We start from the raw sequence: 18,540 nt of genomic DNA, 5'->3' as shown, positions 1-18,540 counted from the left end.
GACATATTGCAGCAGGTGGTTTTCACCCACATTGGGTTTCCAGCGTATATCTGGTGTTCTTTGGTGTGATTATCTGTTTTTCTTGTTCTTGCTCATTATTATATGGTATTGACATACAAAATAATGATCAATATCTGAAGAATAAATTAAAGTATAAATCTAGAAGATATATTGAAAAGAATTTGATAATACTGATTCACCCCCCCCCCTCTCAGTATTATTTCCAACAATTGGTATCAGAGCAGGTCCTTCTAAAGAAGCTTGATCGCTTGGAGGAAGATCCATCCAAGGTTAATTTTAGGGGCGAATAATCGCCCAAAGGCGAAATTTAAGGCTTTTTATATTTTAATGGGGCGAATTTTTAATTAAAATAATATTATTTTTTTTTATATAATTAGCCCATATTTTATTTAAAAATTAATTTATTTTTTTATTTTAGCCCAGGGCGGATAAACTAACCGAATTGTATTTGATCAAAATAGCCCCATTTTGATATTTGCGGAATGGTATTTGATCAAAATCGCCCCCATTTTGATTTACAGTTTGGATTTTCTGGTTTGGGAGTGGTTTGTGAGGGTCGATTTGGTCCCTGGAGTGGTTTGTGAGGGTCGATTTGGTCATGGGATGTTAGATTTATTTTGAAATGGAGGGCAGAGCGAGGGCGGCTCCCTGTTTTGAGGGATTCAGCCCGCTGTTTTGGTGTATATGGCTCCCTGGGTTTTTGTATAAAAATGGTTTTGAAATAGGTTTTTTCATCCTAGTTCACAAATCTAGCAGCAGCAGTTTCGGTGGGATATTCTTGCATTTTCAGATTTCAATCCGCTTATTCTTCTCTGTTTTCGGTATCCATTGTTTCTTGGATTAACAACAACAGTCGGTACGGAAAGTTATCAGTACTTACCCTAAATATTACAGCATTTGGATGTTTACAGTCTGCCAGTATCCCAAGATGAATATTGTGATGGAGAAGGCAACTTCCTGCTTCTAATTCCCATGTATTGTTCGTGTTGGTTTAAATAATATTTATGCACCATTTTTGCAGTAACTTTCTGGTCATTGTTGTTTTATCTGTTGCTTATATCACGCCTATTTCGTTAAATGTCCGTTTCTTTTTCCTTTGGTTTTCCCTTTCATTCTGTTAGCTTTCTTATAGCTGTAGATTGTGCTCATTTTTGTGCAATCCAGATGTGTTCTTGGGTGTTTTTGGTCAAAATACGCGGTCATTTTTATTTTCAGGGTTATTTTATCAGATGATAGGTTAATTTCAAATTTCAATTCGCTGAATATGTTGTGCTTCTTTGGCACAGTACGTCATATTGTTTATTGCGGTGATAAGGGCCAGAGCATATCGAAAGTTAATCCCATGTGCATATCGAAAGTTAATCCCAGTACCATCATCGATTGCACACTCAATTTGTTCCCACTGCTCTTCGCTTGCTGCTTTCAAACACAAAATAATATCTTTGACTATAACATCTTCATACATAGTATGATCAAAATTTGAACTTGGTTTTATTCCAGAGTGAAGCATGTGAGCAGATTGAGCATGCAACAAAATTTCCTCGTAGCCTTGCTTGGCATCCATAGACTCTAGAAGCTTTTCCATTCCCAATATTAGATTTCTCCTTATTATCCACAAAATTACCCTTACAGAATCAATTAAGACAATGTCATCTTTGTTGTTCGGGTCAGATTCACTAGAAGTATTTGAATATGGAAATTTTCCCATCTTTACAGAAGTATCTATATCCCACAATAATGCACAAGTCTCATCAAACCCTGAGGCATCAATGTTATCCAAGGAAAAATCCATAGCTTCTTTTATCTGATTTCTTTCTAGGGTGAAGGCTTTCAATGTGTCTTCAAATCCGCCTTTTTGTTTGTCAATTGAGGAGCGCTCTAGATCAACCCACCCACTCTTTCCAGCAGTATAAGTTGCACTACAACCTTTCTCCTTTTCTAGACTTCTCATGCCTTCCTGTTGGGATAAAAATGGTGGTATCCATTGTCCACTTTCAGTTACCATGGTGAAAAGCCTTGTCTACGGTGTTTGAAGTAGTTTTTCTTGAGAAAATGAATAGGTCGGAAAAATGTAGTATGTATGCTCCTTTAATCTAAGGTCAACTAAGAAATTCATCAATTGAAGGTCACGTCCCCTTCCCATTATTTCTTGCTTATAAGCACAACTACAATCAACCACACACATTGCCATGGTGTCGATCATGTTCATTTGATGCTCATTGTCTTGGAAAGGAAGTGTAACCAATTCACCCTAGCTAAACTCTTGCATTTCATCCTCGGCTGCCTTACCATCTGCTTTGGTCATGAAAACAATGAAACTGATGTTCCATTGCCTTATTCGTTCTTCTTCCATTCTCGGCTGCCTCATTCTATTAATGGCATTAGGACTAGGCCAATCTAATGTCAGTGAAAGACAATTCTCATCCACCTGGCGCACTAGACTTTTTATATAAGGATTAGTTGTCTGAAGATCTTCATTATCAAGTATACTAATTGGCCTTCTACTTGAATTAATCTCATTGGCTAGTTCATCGAACCAACCTACCAGTTGTGAGACTACCTCAAAACTCAGATTTGCAAAATCCAGCTCTATGTCTGAAGATTCTTTTTGCACGATTGTTAACTTTGGATGTGAAATGACCAGGCTATGTTCCCTTGGAGTAGTATCTATAAGCACAGAATAGCTGGTGGAAATGAGTTCAACCATGGACTTGGAAGGACCTCCATTATCCCAAGGCAATTTTCTACTCCGACAACAACAGATAATTGTGGTATTTTCTCAAACAAATGTGTAGCCTACTTTTGCAGGAGTCTTTCAATTCTCTCTTGCCTCATTAAGAATACAACAATGTCACCAAAATCCTCCCTTATAAAATTATGGAAGACAGTTACCAATGTTGTGTTAATATAATCTGGTTCTACGTTGTCAATATGTAGAATTTATACAACATATCGTTGTTCATTAGCCATGAAGTTTGCCAAAACATTCAGTGCATCTTCATCTGGAGCTATAAGAAGTTATCCTTTTGTTCTATTCTCAAGTGACTGCTTGTTATTGGAAAGCTTAATCCCATGACAATGTTCTTTGAAAACCATATGTGTGAACATGGATTCAGAATCCACATATTGGTTTTGTTCTTCAGAAATGCATGTACCTGCAATAGACCTCAATTTAGCCTCTGCAACATTTTTGAGCATGACCATGGCAATTCCCACCTCGTTTATTGTTTTCTTATCATTTGGAAAATTGAAGGAAACTGTTTGAGAACCATTGACATCCCCTGCATTATATATCAGTTGGATCCCACAAAAAGGAGCAGCAACCAAATTTACCATATTCCATTCCATATAAATACCCCCAGAATTTGTCAGAGCCTGAGGATGATTTTCCTAAATTTGAAGGTAGTTCTGGTAACAAGCAATTTCTTCGTCCACTTTCCCCATAAATTTTCAATGCATCACCCAGGTTATTCTATACCTCCAAAAAGATGGAGTCCAGGATGATAGAATATTTCTAGAGTGGTAATGCCAACTCTTGTTCATAAAAAGCGTTGGATAAATACCCGAAGGCAAATAGATAGTCAATACACAATTGGATTGTTGGTTGGTAGCGCAAAATTACATCTTGAAGCTCTCTCATAGCCTTTAATACATTTCCTTGGCTCAATTGAACATCCAAATATAGGCTTCAACCTGATTGCCCCCTTATAATAAACAAGGGCCTTCTGTAAACCCCCTGCTTCCATTAATAGCCCAGCCAAGCACAAATACTCCAGTCCAAATGATGATGATGCTACGGGTCCCTCAAAAAGTATAAAAACTTCATTCACTAGGCAATGCAATTATTGCATAGTTCTAACTGGGGAAAAGGAAGCAAATTATCTTGCCTAGTAAATAACTCGCTTCCTTGATCATAAACATGATTGGGACCAGGATATTTTCCACGATCAAAGGTTATGGGAACCTTCAACATAGGAAATCGCAAACATATGCATCGAGTGGCCTTGTCACATAATTTTGGTGTATCATATTGTGAGCTCAAGTTAATATGCAATGATATTTCTGTCCCTAATAATCTCTGATGGAAGAAATTCTACAGCGTACTATACTACTATTGTGGTTCTTTCAGAATTGTGGTTCTTTGTCATAGTAGTATAGTACGTTGTTCCTGAGATTACCTTTGGTTCTGTTCTGAGATCTGTAGAGAATTGTTGAGCAAGGGGGAGGATAGCTTCATCTTAAAGCATCCCTCTACCCAACGTTAAGCTTGATGGGAAGAATTATCCTATCTTCAAGTGAAGGGTGCTAAACATATAATTGAAGAATTGATTGTTAAGACTTGTGGAGGGTAAGAAGACAAATTTCACTGTTGCTAAAGAATTAGTAAAGCTATAAGACAAATTGCACTGTTATATAGAGTGTCTATACAACAGTCTATATATTACAACTAAGTACAATGAGTCTCTCTTTGTGGTTAATTGTACTATACCTTGGGTGCCAACATTCATAATTCTTGTTGTTGAACCAAGCTCTCCAGTTGCAGCAATAAGCTCGACACCTTTTGTCTTATTGATTGCATTCTTTGAACAATGTTACTCAAGCCAATCCTTAAACCTTGGATTGATCAACTGATCTCTAAAGAACATTGCATCATGATGTTGTTCATCCCCTCTTCTACAATTTCTCTCTTATAGATGCATTCTTTGATTGTTCAAGGCCTCCTCCTTAATGACATTTGAGGGATAATTTTGCCTCCTTCCTTGTCTTAACATAAACTTGGTTTTGTTATCCATCTTTCACATGGCTGCTAGGATCCATGGTCACTTCTGAAAATTGCTTGCAAGGTTATCTTGGCTTCATTATGCATTGTTTTTTCCTTTTGGAAACTCATCCTTCCTTGAGGATTGTCTAGCATCTACTACCTCAATTTGGATTTCTTGGATCAATTTAGTGCTCTCGTTCTCCTTTTGGACCAGTTGTCCATTCTCCTCACATGAAAAGCATGCATTCACATAAAATTCACCAATTTTAAAAATAAAAGGTTACCTGGCCTCTTCTGATGCCTCCAACATCAAATTTTGTCTTCCTTCCATGCTTTAGGAAGGTACTCCTTCTCTTTCTTCTATTCTTATGACAACTATGAATGATTGTCCCTCTTGAAAATCCTTATCATCTGCATCTATACACATAGCATCAGTATCATAATCACCAAGCTCTTTAGCCCCATATGGTATATATGTTACGAGCACTTCTAGCTAACCTCCCATGAGACTTTCATTTATTGTCTCATCGACATCCTCTTTGTGTAGCTCCCTCTACTGTTATGATGTTTTTTCCACCATATCTTCTATCAAAAAATCCATATGTTGATTTGAACTCTTTATGCAGTCCATGAGACTCTCTGATAGTCTCTCTTCAACATCTTCCTCATCATCAAGGACTATTCCCTGCTCTGGTTCAAAATAGTGAACTAATTCAACTTTAGGCTCAACAGGTGCTTCATCTTCCTCCCTAGCTTTCTAGCTTTAGAGGTCTTCCTCTTAAAATCTTTTTTCTGACAAGTAATTTGGCCTTCTTCCTTAGGTCCCATCTCTACCTTTGGTATTCTCTTTCAAGCCTCATTTTGACTATGTTGAATCTCTCCTTCAACTCATAAATCTCCTTTTCAATTTCTTCTTTACTCATGCCATTTTCCTTGGCATGCTTCTCCCTTTTGTTATGGCATCCATGAGAACTGGTTAGTAGTGGGTAGTTCTTAACCAAAAGGTTCCCAAAAGGGCGACTTCGGGACTGATTACAGAGAAAGGAGAATCAGTACCTGGATGGCCCCTCTTACGTGGAGCCGATTCACTGACCAAGCTCCCTACTCCACAGTCTACATCAAAACAAACATCTGTAGTTGAATGGGCACTACAGTTGCCAAATAGGCTTACACAGGCAACTGGAGAGCTTCATTTGAAAGGACAGATTATGCAGAAGGTTTGCAACTATGAACATGAAGCTCGGTCTTCAAATGAGGTAGCACCAATTGAAGCATGCTCTAAAGAAGAAGGGTTTCCTTGCAGTCAGCAGAATGATTCTGATCGAGAAGAAAATTGTTTGGCAAGGAGATTAGAGTTCCTTTGTCAAATTAAAACCTGCAGGCATTTTACATATCAGGAGTTGCAATCTGCTACTTCTGGTTTTTCAACAGGTTGCATTTGTAGTTTTCCTCATGGAGTTTTTCATTTCTGTGCTTCTGTTTTGAATGGGAAATTTCCCTTGAAATGTATATTAACCTTGTGAACTCAATTCAATTATGTAACATCCTTATTCTTGCAGGGAATTTTATAGGAAGAGGAGGCTGCAGTAAGGTGTACAGAGGATTTCTTCCTGATGGACAATCGGTGGCAGTGAAAATCTTGAATTCATCATCCAAAACAGAGCAAGAGCTTCTTTCTGAAGTTGAGATTCTTACTCTATTGAAGCACAACCATGTCATTACACTTATCGGTTACTGTGCAGAAGGCCTTAACCGTCTTCTGGTGTATAATTTTGTATCCAGAGGAAACCTTGAAGAGAATCTCCATGGTATATACTCAATAGTATTGCATTTTAAGAATCATGAAATCGTGTAGAAATATTAAGCAGTAGTACGTTTTAAGCATCATAGTGTTATGTATTGTATGGCAAGGTCTTTCATTTTCTCTTTTCTGAGATTTGATTATAGTCCTAGCTATTGACTATGTATATATTTTTCAGGAGGAGAGGAAAAGCCAATACTTCCTTGGAAAGTGCGATTAAAAGTGGCTGTAGGAGTTGCTGAAGCATTAGATTACTTGCATAATGGCTTTTCTCAATCTGTCATTCATGGAGATGTAAAGTCTTCCAATATCTTGCTTTCTGAAGAGTTTGAACCACAGGTATAAATCTTTTTACTGCAAGAAGAATCAAGACTAAATTGCACAATTCAGTATTTGAAGAGATCTTAGTGATCTAGACTTGTAAACTGAAACTTGGAATTCTGCACTAATGAAAAATTTCAACAGAATTAATGTGCGTGTTATTATAATAGTTGTCAGATTTGGGCTAGCAAGGTGGGCACCAACATCTTCATATATCACTTGCAGCGATGTTTTAGGAACATTTGGGTATGTAAGCATCTTCCCAGTTTCGATTGGCCATTTTCAGATTAAAGCTATCCAATTTGTAAATTCACTAATTGTGATTGTAGTTTGACAGGTATCTTGCTCCAGAATACTTTGTTTATGGAAAGGTTAATGAGAAGATGGATGTGTATGCATTTGGTGTGGTCCTTCTTGAGCTAATAACTGGAAGGAAGCCAATTGATACAGCAAGTCCCAAGGGTCAAGAAAGCCTGATTATGTGGGTAAGTCCTGGTTTTTACAGTTGACTCTCTTCTTCATGTTTATTTATATTGATTATCCTTATTAGGGGCTCATGTTTAACCTTCTGTAAATGTTGAAACCAGGCAAGACCACTCTTACAGGATGGGAATATGGAAAGTCTTGCTGACAAATGTTTGCAAAATGTTTATGATACAAAAGAAATGCATAGAATGATGCTTGCTGCTACGCTTTGTCTAAGGGAAAAATCTCATTACCGTCCTTGCATGAGCCGAGTAATTTATCTTCCTCTATTCATTTCTATATGCTTCAGGGGCTTGTTTTTACTACCTCGTGTGTTTTTTGAGGGTATTCTTTACCTGCAAAAATTACTTTAGGGTGCAATTTTTCTTACATTTTCTTTTAGCTATAAAAAACTCTATGTTAACCACATCTGTTCATCTCTGCTTACTCTTTAATACCAAGATATGATTAATGGCAGATTTTAAAACTACTACAAGGAGAAGATGAGAGGACTGACTGGGCGTGGTGCCAGAATACAATGATCAAGGATATGGATACTTCAGATGAGGATGACATTGTAGAAAATCAGGGGGGGCATGATATACAAACCCATCTCACCCTTGCCATGCTTGGGGTGGATGATGATACGGTATCACTTAGTAGCACAGATCATAGTGTGGGCATTTTGCCAACAAACAATTCTTTGGAAGATTACGGACTGCGCCGATGTAGCAATTCATCAAGCTTTTAATTCAAGATTAAAAGAAGTGAGTTTCGTTGCCAGCAATACATTTGTTTATGGTTGCTTTATAAGTTTCCCATGGCCACAGTGGTTTCATATTCTTATATGGCCAGGAATGTGACGTATTATGCTAGACCTCAAAGAATAGCTAAGGATTGTATGAAAACTAGGGGATTGAATAATAACATTGACTTCGTTAAAGCATTCCTTGAAGTTAGAAGCAAGCTCATGGGCGGAAAGGAAGATCAAGATGTCAGTACTCCATTATCTTGGCTGCAGATCTGAGCAATGTTTGACTAGTTGGCATCTTTTGTTCACATGCTGATTTTTTCAGTGTCGTGTCCACATTTCTACTTTTTACTGTCAATCTCATGTAAATAGTGAAAATGGATCTACGGTGTTCATTACATTGCTCTGGGTAGACAAGTACCAAGAAGAGTAACTTTTTGGTAATGCTACTATATTGTCAATTCAGAAGTGGTGGAGAGAACCGTAGAAAGAACTACCCACTACTAACCAGTTCTCATGGATGCCATGTTGATTGATCAAATGGATCAAATGTGCTGAAGCTTGAGATCCTTCTTTGATGCGCCATAAGGGCCATGCCTGATGCGTTTTTGGTCTAACAAAAGGACCAAGGGTTCAAATAGTTAATGGTTAGCATTCACCAACTATTAAAACAGAGTAGCCATGTCTAATTTTCAAATTTCATTTATAACACTAGCAATTTTTATTGCATAATATCAGGAATGAACAGATGCAGGGTTTGATTCAGGTTGAATATCACAGAAGACAATGCAAAGGTGTATCGGTGAATACTATGGTATTAATGAGAATCAAAAGTTAAAAGCTACACAGTAGAATGCATTTATTCATCTTCAAGGATATCACAGCACACACCACACTGCATTTTCACTTTTCATCCATAGAAATGTTTCCATCGATGGAAGGATTTATGGTTAACAATAGCAATAACTAAAGACCTTGTCACCATACTAATGTGCATATTCATCACTTATTGTAAAGGACTGAACCTAATTCTTTTTTATTTAATTACCAAGCCATAATCATGACAATATCCACAAAATTCAATAAGAATGGTTTAGGTTGTGTAAAATTCCACCACTATATGTTCGTGGGTCATATTCCTTCCATGGTACCATTTTGCTACATAATAACATGAAGAGACAGGTACCATTCTGCTGACTTAACAACATACTAATCTCATCACTAAAAGAATAATAATTGTAAGAATCTAACAGATTTTGCAAATATATGAGCTCAACTTATAATTATATAGTATTTATATTTTGGCAATTTTTTATTGCCATGAAACGCTGCTTCTCGAGTTCAGGTAATTGCAAAGCTGTTCTCTAACATTACACCTTAAAAAATTCAGCCTTCAAATCCAAAACATTAAAACTATCCTACATCTCTAACTTCAAAATTTTTAATGCCTACACCTTTTGTAGGGAAAAAAGAAAAGGCAAGAAATACAATATGAAACCCAAAATTTGTTCAAGAAAATAAAGCTATAATCAATATAAAAAAATAAAGCGTATGGCATGGTCTGCTGAATCATCTGAGGTGCTCAATTATCCTCAGCAGCTTTGGAAGTCTCAGATGCCTGTAATTCACCATCATTTTCCAGCTTTTGGACCTTATTTGATCGTTCATCTTTGGCAGAACCATCATCCTCTTCAAACCGTCTGTGTTTCTTCTCTATGCTGGTACCATTCCCCTTTGTAAAGGGCTTTCGACTGTTAGATGAGTGCCTGCCTCCTCTACCACGGCCACCTCTGAAATTAAGGGTGAATGGTCCCAAGTAAGTAAGTTATTTTAAAATCAAGTCATCATCAGGGAAAACTCTAAAACTCCTACCATTGAAACCCAATATAGAGACAGTTTTTAGGAAAATATTTTGATGGACAACATTGTGGCATGTCATAAATAAGCATCCACATGGACTTGTTCTAGGGTAGTTTAAAATAACTTCTTGTTTCTTTTGAATAAATCTTCTTGTAATACTAGAGAGGCCACTCAGTTCTAGTGATATTTTCAGTGCTTTGTTTAGTTATGTGAATTCGTTAGATGCAAAACAAGTATTGGTTAATTTCATGAAAACCAATCTGCAGAATTGGAAATGTAAGCATATGTGCATGAATGTAGTAGAGAAAGGGGTACTGTTCTAATTGAAGTGAGAGTGAAAGAGAAATTTTGAAAATGTTATTGTTTCAAGCAGTTGGAACGGTATCAGTAGGAATCAGTATGCAGAAATTAAACAGAATAAATGGGAATCAAGGCGAATCAAGCATTGTATTGCATATCAAATCTAATAAAGTACCAATGATTCTACAGCTCTGGTTAAGTACTCAATAGTGCTTCCAAGGTTGCAGAACTTCAATCTACAGCCATAGATATTGAATGGGTGTTTGCAGTTATATTGTTCCTCTGCCAAGAACTCTGCTCTTTTGGACCTCAATTCCCCTCAAATAAAAATGTTCTGTTTAATTGGAACTTATTTACATCCTAACATGCAGGTCGATTTCTCCAAGAGAATGTACCTGGACAACAAATGATATCCAAGTTGAAATCTTAACAATGGAATTAACTAATTATTTTCAATCGATTTCCTTCATTGTTGCTAGTTGATTTTTCCTGGGATTATCGACATCTCATTTATTGGGTTCACCTCACCCTGATTTGAACTTCTTTCATTTGAATCAACTTCATCTCTGGTTAGAACATTTTTTGATTGATTTCATTTTCCAACAAATGTGGTATTTAAGTTACTTTCTTCTTGCAAGTCGATTTTACCGTTATTAGTACACTGCTAGTAGATTTGTTTGACATGATCATTTTCTTCAATTTCAGGGTCGACTAGCTTAATGATAGTGTCCTTTTTCTTCAGCTCATGTTCATTCATCAGTTCTCAATTGATTCTCTCTGTGTTCAAAATGGATTCAAGTAGCTTAGGAATTACATCGATTTCCATGTTCATTCATCAGTTCTCAACTGATTCTCTCTGTGTTCAATGGATTCAAGTAGCTTGGAAATCACATCAATTTCCTTTTATATTGTATTAAAATGTACAGGAATGTCATAGTGGAATTGCTTTCCACAACAATACTTCTTTGTAACTATGGACTTTATCTCAACTCAACTGGATTTCATTTCTAACAAGAGATTTCCTTAATAAATTTCTCTTGACAAATTTTTCTGTTATAAAACTTTGCAAAAGCATACCCTTGGTATAGCTCACTACACAAGAAAATTCATTTTTGAAGCATAATTCTTATACTTGCAACTTTCATTTCTCTGTATAGACTTTCTAGAAAATAAATTGCGTGTAAAGAGTCTATATTCCACTCTTGGATTCATTTTGTTGGAGAGTTATGTGAAGGACTAACGAACCTAGTAGTCACAGGACGAAACAAACCCTGAGGCAGTAAAAATTTGTACATGGGTCCACATTTGCTCCCGTTATGGTCCTTACAGAGAGTGCATTGAAGGTGGGTATGTTGCAGTTGGTAGAATATGACGAATGTGCTCCCTTCATGTTCTCTAAGACGACAACTTACAATTATTTGACAATTTCCTCATCCAAATGATTTTGAATGAGTAATTTCATCTAAATTTAACTGATTTTCAAACTGGGATTTAGTCTTCTTAATTTAACTGATTTTCAAACTGAGATTTAGTCAGTGTTATTAAGGAGTGAAATAGAAACTAATTTTCTCTTGCAGAGAATAACAAGGATTGGTGTGAGCTTATACTCTGCCTTATAGACCTTCAAATACAAATAAGCTCTTGTATCCCTATTTCAATCACATAATTTAAATGAATATAATGTCATTTTATTAGAAAATGCAATGAGTATGAAATAGATCATCAGAATGGCCACTGTAGCCCAGGCTGGTGAGAACTTGAGTATTTTATATCTGACTAAACACATGCACATGAAAAGAAACATCACCTGACACAGACATGAACAAGATAGAATCTAGATATTAGAATTTTGGGGAAAAACAATTGCGCCTTAACAGAGAGCTTCTTATCCTACACCACACATTTCACTCTTTCAAGGTGGAGTTACAAACTGAATATGCAATGATTGAGCTGCATGGTCACCAAAGTTGTAACACACCCAAAAAAACAATGCTTCATATCGGCTTCTCAATTATGTGTGTTTAGCATTAGTGATATAGTCTCTTCTGAACTTTTATTTCAAGTAGAAATTTGATTAAATTTCAGAAGTGCAAGAAATCACAGAAAACCCTCCGGCAGTAAATTGATAGGAGAAATCTTCAAAAAAACCTGGAAGTTGTCCTGTTCATATTGTCCTGGACTTTTCAGCCAAGTTAATATGTCTGTAAAGAATACTATTTTATCCTGAGAAAAGATTGACACTTTGTTTATCACCAGATGAAAATAAATTAGAAGCAAAACATCAAGTTGGTGACAAATCCAAAACAAGTTGCAAGACTGTAACCCAATCTGCAAAACATCAAAAAACTGATTGTCCCAGAGTGGGATGCACTATGGGAAGCTGTGCTGTCCCATCTTTTACTAGTGTCAGCTTCATAGCACCTGCTTCCATTTCCAGCAGCTCTGTCTTTAAGAGAGCATCGACCTCTATCTTGATAGTGTTGTCATCAAGAGATTTGTAGCTGATTTCCATTTTTAATCTTTATGGCAGCTGTTTATAGTCTTGTAGGACTGAAAGTATGGATGTTGCAAAGCTTCATTAGCTGTTATTCTTTTGTTTCCATCCACTTGTAACATTTGTTTCAGCAAATCCACACCTTCTAGACACCCAACATTTTTAACAAATCTTGTGAGGGATGGGAAAGGCTTTCCCGGATTTGGAAACATGATATCCAACTGCTCCTTTACAGATTGCCCACGAAATAGCGGCTCACCGATGAACAATTCTGCCGACATGTTATTTGTTGCTTTTTTCTAGACTAGCTCTCACAAAGCATTTGAGTTGTTCCTGTTCCTGGTTGGTTTTTTTATAATTTTATAGACAGGTTCCATGTCGTGGAAATGTGAAAAAAGATAGTGATATTGCCACCAGGTGGCTCTTATCATATATGGTTTTATACTTCTTCAAAAAATTCTCTAAGAGTTCACAATGCTAAAATTCACTAGGACTTTACAAAGTTTTATTATTTAGTGAAAGACTTGCCAAGTTCTTACAAGATTTTATAATTGAGTAAAATATTCGCCATGCCTGGTGAGAGATTCGCCAAAAAATTATATATACATATTATATTATTGATAAAATCGCCTTCCATTTTTCCTATATACCATGGAGATTCGCCCAATTATTATATTTATAAATTTGGGGGGGGTTCTTAAAATTTTCCCTGGATCCATCATCATGAGCAACTACGAGAGAGAAGCATCTATCAGGCCACCGATTTTTGATGGGACAAACTTCGTATATTGGAAGGTAAGAGTTACTGCCTATCTTCAATCACTTGGTACAGAAGTCTGGGATATCATAGATACAGGGTACACTTTTCCTTCAGCAACTCCTACAGATCCGGCTGAGAAGAAGAAATATGAAACAAATGCAAAAGCAGTCAATACCCTATTAGGATGCCTATCTCAATCAGAATTTGTCAAGGTAATGCAGTATAAATCCGCAAAAGAAATATGGGACAAGATTGTTCTGAGCTATGAAGGAGATGAACAGGTAAAACGAGCAAAACTTCAAACCCTCAGGATTCAGTATGAAAATCTCAGAATGCACAATGATGAAAGTGTGGCTAACTATTTCCTTCGTGTAGATGAGATTGTTAATTGTATGAAAAACTTGGGTGAAGAAATAAAAGAGGTTGTTGTGGTTGAAAAAGTTCTAAGATCTTTGTCCCCTAGGTTTGAATCTAAAGTTTCTGCAATAGAAGAAAAGGAGAATCTTCGAAACCTTACCATGTCATAGCTACACGGGATTCTAACTGCTTATGAAATGAGGAAAGGAGGACCATCGGACAGGAGAGAAGCAGCTTTCAAGGCTTCAGGAAAAGGAGACTACTATGAGTTAGGACGTGCATCAGAAGAGGAAGAAGAATCAAATTTTTTCAAAAACCTTCAACGGGGTACTAGAAGATTCAGAGGTAAGTTACTTTTCAAATGTTTTGATTGTGGGAGAGTCGGTCACTATGCTGCCAAATGTCCTCATAAGGATAAAACTGACAAAGGGAAGGAACCTGTTAGATGGAACAAGAAACAGAATGTAACTAAGAAAAGTTACTACACTCATGAAGATAGTGATGGTCTTTCAAATAGTGATGAAGATGAACGAGGTAATAACTATAAACTTTTAATGGCTTTTGAAGATGATGATTAGATGGATGCTATAGATGTGGATGACTTTTATGAAGAGATTTCTAGACTCAAAACATGTTTAGAAGAAAAGAATGTGATCATTGATACTCTGCAATTCCAACTTGATGAAAAAGAAAAATGTCTTGAGAAGTTATAATGTGAAATTGTTGGCCTTAGAAAAGAAATTGGGAAAAAAAAGGCTCTCAATCTTAAATTTGTTAAAGTATCTGAAACTCTGGATGAGATTATCAATGTATAGCGTTCTCCACTAATCAAGACAGGTCTGGGTATAATGGAGAAGCCTCTCAAGCATCTACCTCAAAGAGTTATCTCAATGCAGCAAGGAGGAATAAGCAAAAGCCCAATGGAGATAACCAGGTAAAACAGGGACGAATTACATCAAGAATAAACAAAGACTACCAGGTAAATCAGGGGCAATCCACCTTAAGGATGAACAAAAGCTACAACCAGCCACAGGTAAAATCTTCTCAATTTGCCTCAGGAATGGATGACAATAGAAAATACAATCATTGGGCAGGTAGATTTGATAATCGCAGAAGTTTCTTCAATGGCCAATGTTTCTCTTGCCATAACTTTGGCCACAAAGCAACTCAATGTGTTGCCTATAAAACAATCATGACTAGAGAAGCTCAAAAACAAAGGAGTATGACTAGGGTCACGAAAAGGACCTATAACAACGTTTTGGCCCTTGAAAATGAAATTGAATGTTCTATTTGTAATAACTTTGGTCATGAAGATCCTGAATGTAGGAGCAGGTTTTGGCAGACAAAGGAACAAGCCTCAAGTACCAGAACATGGAGAATAAAGGAACCACAACCAGAAAGATGTGGGATAGCTTTTTATGCAGAAGGACAGGAAAATCAATGGTACATCGACAGTCGATGTTCGAAGCATATGACAGGTGATAAAGAAAAACTTGAATCATATAGTGCTTTAGAAAAGGGAAAGAAAGTTTCTTTTGGAAATGATACCCCTGCAGCCATAAAAGGAAGAGGCACTACTTAGTTGAAAGAAAAGGTCAAAGCTGGAAATGTTTTGTATGTTGATGGCTTGAAGCATAATCTACTGAGTGTCAGTCAGATGTGCGATCAAGGAACCGAGGTAATATTTCGATCAAATGGATGTAGTGTTCGTGATCTTGATACAGGAAAAACAGTGATCAAAGGCAAAAGAACTCCAAATAACTTATACATATTTGAAGAAGGACAACAACAATGCTATTTGAGCAAGGATCATGAACACTGGTTATGGCACCGGAGGTTGGGGCATCTAAGCTTTTCACAAATAAGGAAAGCATGCAAATACTAGGCAGTTCGTGGTCTTCCAGATATCAAAATTCCAGACAACACCATATGCAAATCATGTCAGTTTGGTAAGCAAACCAGAACTAACTTCCCTGAGAAGGAAGGATCAGCCAGCAGGCCTCTTGAACTAGTCCATACAGATGTATGTGGTCCATATAGGACAAGGTCACCTCGAGGAGAAGAATACTTTATATTATTCATTGATGATTCTCCAGGATGGTTTGGTTAGGACTTATGAAACACAAGGACGAAGCATTCGAAAAATTCAAATCTTTCAAAGCCTTGGCTGAAAACGAATCAAATCACAAAATTAAGTGCCTCAGGTCTGACAGAGGTGGGGAGTTTACCTCAAATTAATTTTTCGATTTCTGTGAAGAACATGGAATAAGAAGGGAATTTTCTACAGCTAGGACTCCTCAGCAAAATGGAGTGGTGCAAAGGATGAACAGAACGATTCAACAAATGGCTCGTGCTATTCTTGATGAGTCTGGAACTCCCGCAACCTTCTAGGGTGAAGTTGCATTTGCTGCGGTTGTTATTCTCAACAAAACAAATGTCTGAGTGAACAACACTCAAACTCCTCATGAGCTCTGGTATGGTGAGACTCCTTCGGTAAAGCATTTCAAAATTTTTGGAAGCAAATGCTATATTAAGAATAATGATGAACAACTTGGAAAACTTGAACCTAGAGCAGATGAAGGCATTCTCCTTGGTTATTCTCCCCACAGCAAAACATATAAGTGTTACAATAAAAGACTTGGAAGAATTGTTGACAACATTGATGTGGTGGTTGATGAAAAAGGAACATTCCTAGGCAAGTAAATTATGAAAATATCGAAGAGGATGAAGACTACCCTCCAAATCAGACTGAAGATGAAGAAGAAACTCAAGAGGCACCAGAGGAACAGACAAGGATAGAAGAGAAGACTCCATCCAGGTATGTTCAAAAGAATCATCCAGAATCTCAAATCTTGGGGCAAAAGGAGGCAGGCGTACAAACAAGAAGAACAATTGCAGAAGCTTCAAGCTATTTAGCATTACTCTCCTCCACTGAACCACAAAATATAAGAGAGGCATGCAAAGATGAATGTTGGGTCAAGGCAATGGATGAAGAACTTGAGCAGATTGAAAATAAAAACACTTGGGAGTTGGTTCCTAGACCAAAAGATAAGAATGTCATAGGGACAAAATGGGTCTTCAAAAATAAGTTGAATGAAAATGGGGAAGTAATTAGAAACAAGGCCAGACTTGTTTGTAAAGGGTATGCTCAACAAGAAGGAATAGACTTTGAAGAAACTTTTGCTCCTATTGCAAGACTTGAGGCCATCCGAATGTTCCTTGCTCTCTCAAGCGTTCAGAAGTTCAAAGTATTTCAAATGGACGTGAAATCAGCCTTTCTGAATGGAGACTTAGAAGAAGAAGTATACATTGAGCAGCCAGATGGTTTCATTCTTGGGAATGATCCAAATCTTGTATGCAAACTGAAAAAGGCTCTCTATGGTCTTAAACAGGCTCCAAGGGCTTGGTACTATCGTTTGGACAAATATCTTCATCAACAAGGCTTTTCAAAGGGATCAGCAGATAGCAATCTTTATGTAAAAATTTAAAATGACAAATTGCTAATACTTGTTGTGTATGTAGATGATATTATCTTTGGCAGCAATGAAGAAACTATGAGTCAAAACTTTGCCTTGGTGATGCAGAAAGAATTCGAAATGTCATTACTTGGAGAGCTAACATATTTTCTTGGTCTAAAAATCCAACAAAATGAAGGCGGTATCTTTTTGTCTCAACCAAGTACCTCAAACAGATTTTGAAGGAGTATGGCATGGAAGATTCAAAACCAGTATGTACCCCTATGGTTACAGGATGTAGCCTCAGTGAAAATGATGAATCAACAACAGTGCATCAACCAACCTATAGATCCATGATTGGAAGTCTACTTTATTTGACAGGTACCCGACCAGACATCATGCATGCAGTTGGAATAGTTGGAAGATTTCAAGCAAATCCCAAGAAAACTGATCTTCAGGAAGTTAAGAGAATCTTCAAGTACCTTCAAGGAACTCAAAACTATGGCTTATGGTATCCTAGAGATACAGATCTCACACTTCATGCTTATACAGATGAAAATTCAGCCGGAAGCATGGATGACAGGAAGAGCACAAGTGGTGGTGCATTCTTTATGGGTTCCAGATTAGTATCTTGGTTCAACAAGAAACAGAGTTCGATTGCTTTATCTACAGCTGAAGCAGAATATGTGGCTGTTGCATCTTGTTGCACTCAACTCCTTTGGATGATGCAAACCTTGCAGGATTTTCAGATCACTTGTACACCACCTATCTCCATCCTATGTGATAATACAAGCGCTATGAGCATTTCAAAGAACCCAGTCATGCATTCAAAGACCAAGCATATACCTATCAAATATCATTTTCTTCGGGAACAAGTGCTTGAACAAAAGGTCAAGTTGGAGTATGTTCCTTCTAAGGAACAAGTTGTTGATATACTCACCAAACCATTGCCCAGGGAGACCTTTGAATACCTCAGGCAAAAGCTGGGGGTAGTTGATGCATCATCTTGTTGTTGAATCTCATCTATTTCAGAGATTGTTGGTTGTACGCGAGTTTCATATGGGGTATATGCGTACATTTGCTGGGTTATGGATTGGTCGAAGATCGAATGGAACAGGTTCAGGGGGAGCATATATTCTTCTAATAATGCATTGCTGGCATTATGATAGAAGATCTTGGATGAGAAAGTACAG

General features: G+C 37.1%; 1 pseudogene; it reads left to right on the top strand.

Annotated features, from left to right (window-relative positions):
- Positions 1 to 5,569: 5,569 nt before the first annotated feature.
- LOC149244576 (protein kinase STUNTED-like) lies at positions 5,570 to 8,411 on the top strand (annotated as a pseudogene).
- Positions 8,412 to 18,540: the final 10,129 nt, after the last annotated feature.

Source organism: Pinus tabuliformis, chromosome 8 (assembly GCF_031772625.1).
Source record: "Pinus tabuliformis cultivar Carrire ecotype Pingquan chromosome 8, CPIR1, whole genome shotgun sequence".
NCBI classification, from domain to species: domain Eukaryota; kingdom Viridiplantae; phylum Streptophyta; class Pinopsida; order Pinales; family Pinaceae; genus Pinus; species Pinus tabuliformis.
The sequence above is the reverse complement of the archived record's forward strand: the minus strand, read 5'-3'. Positions and strand labels throughout refer to the sequence as shown.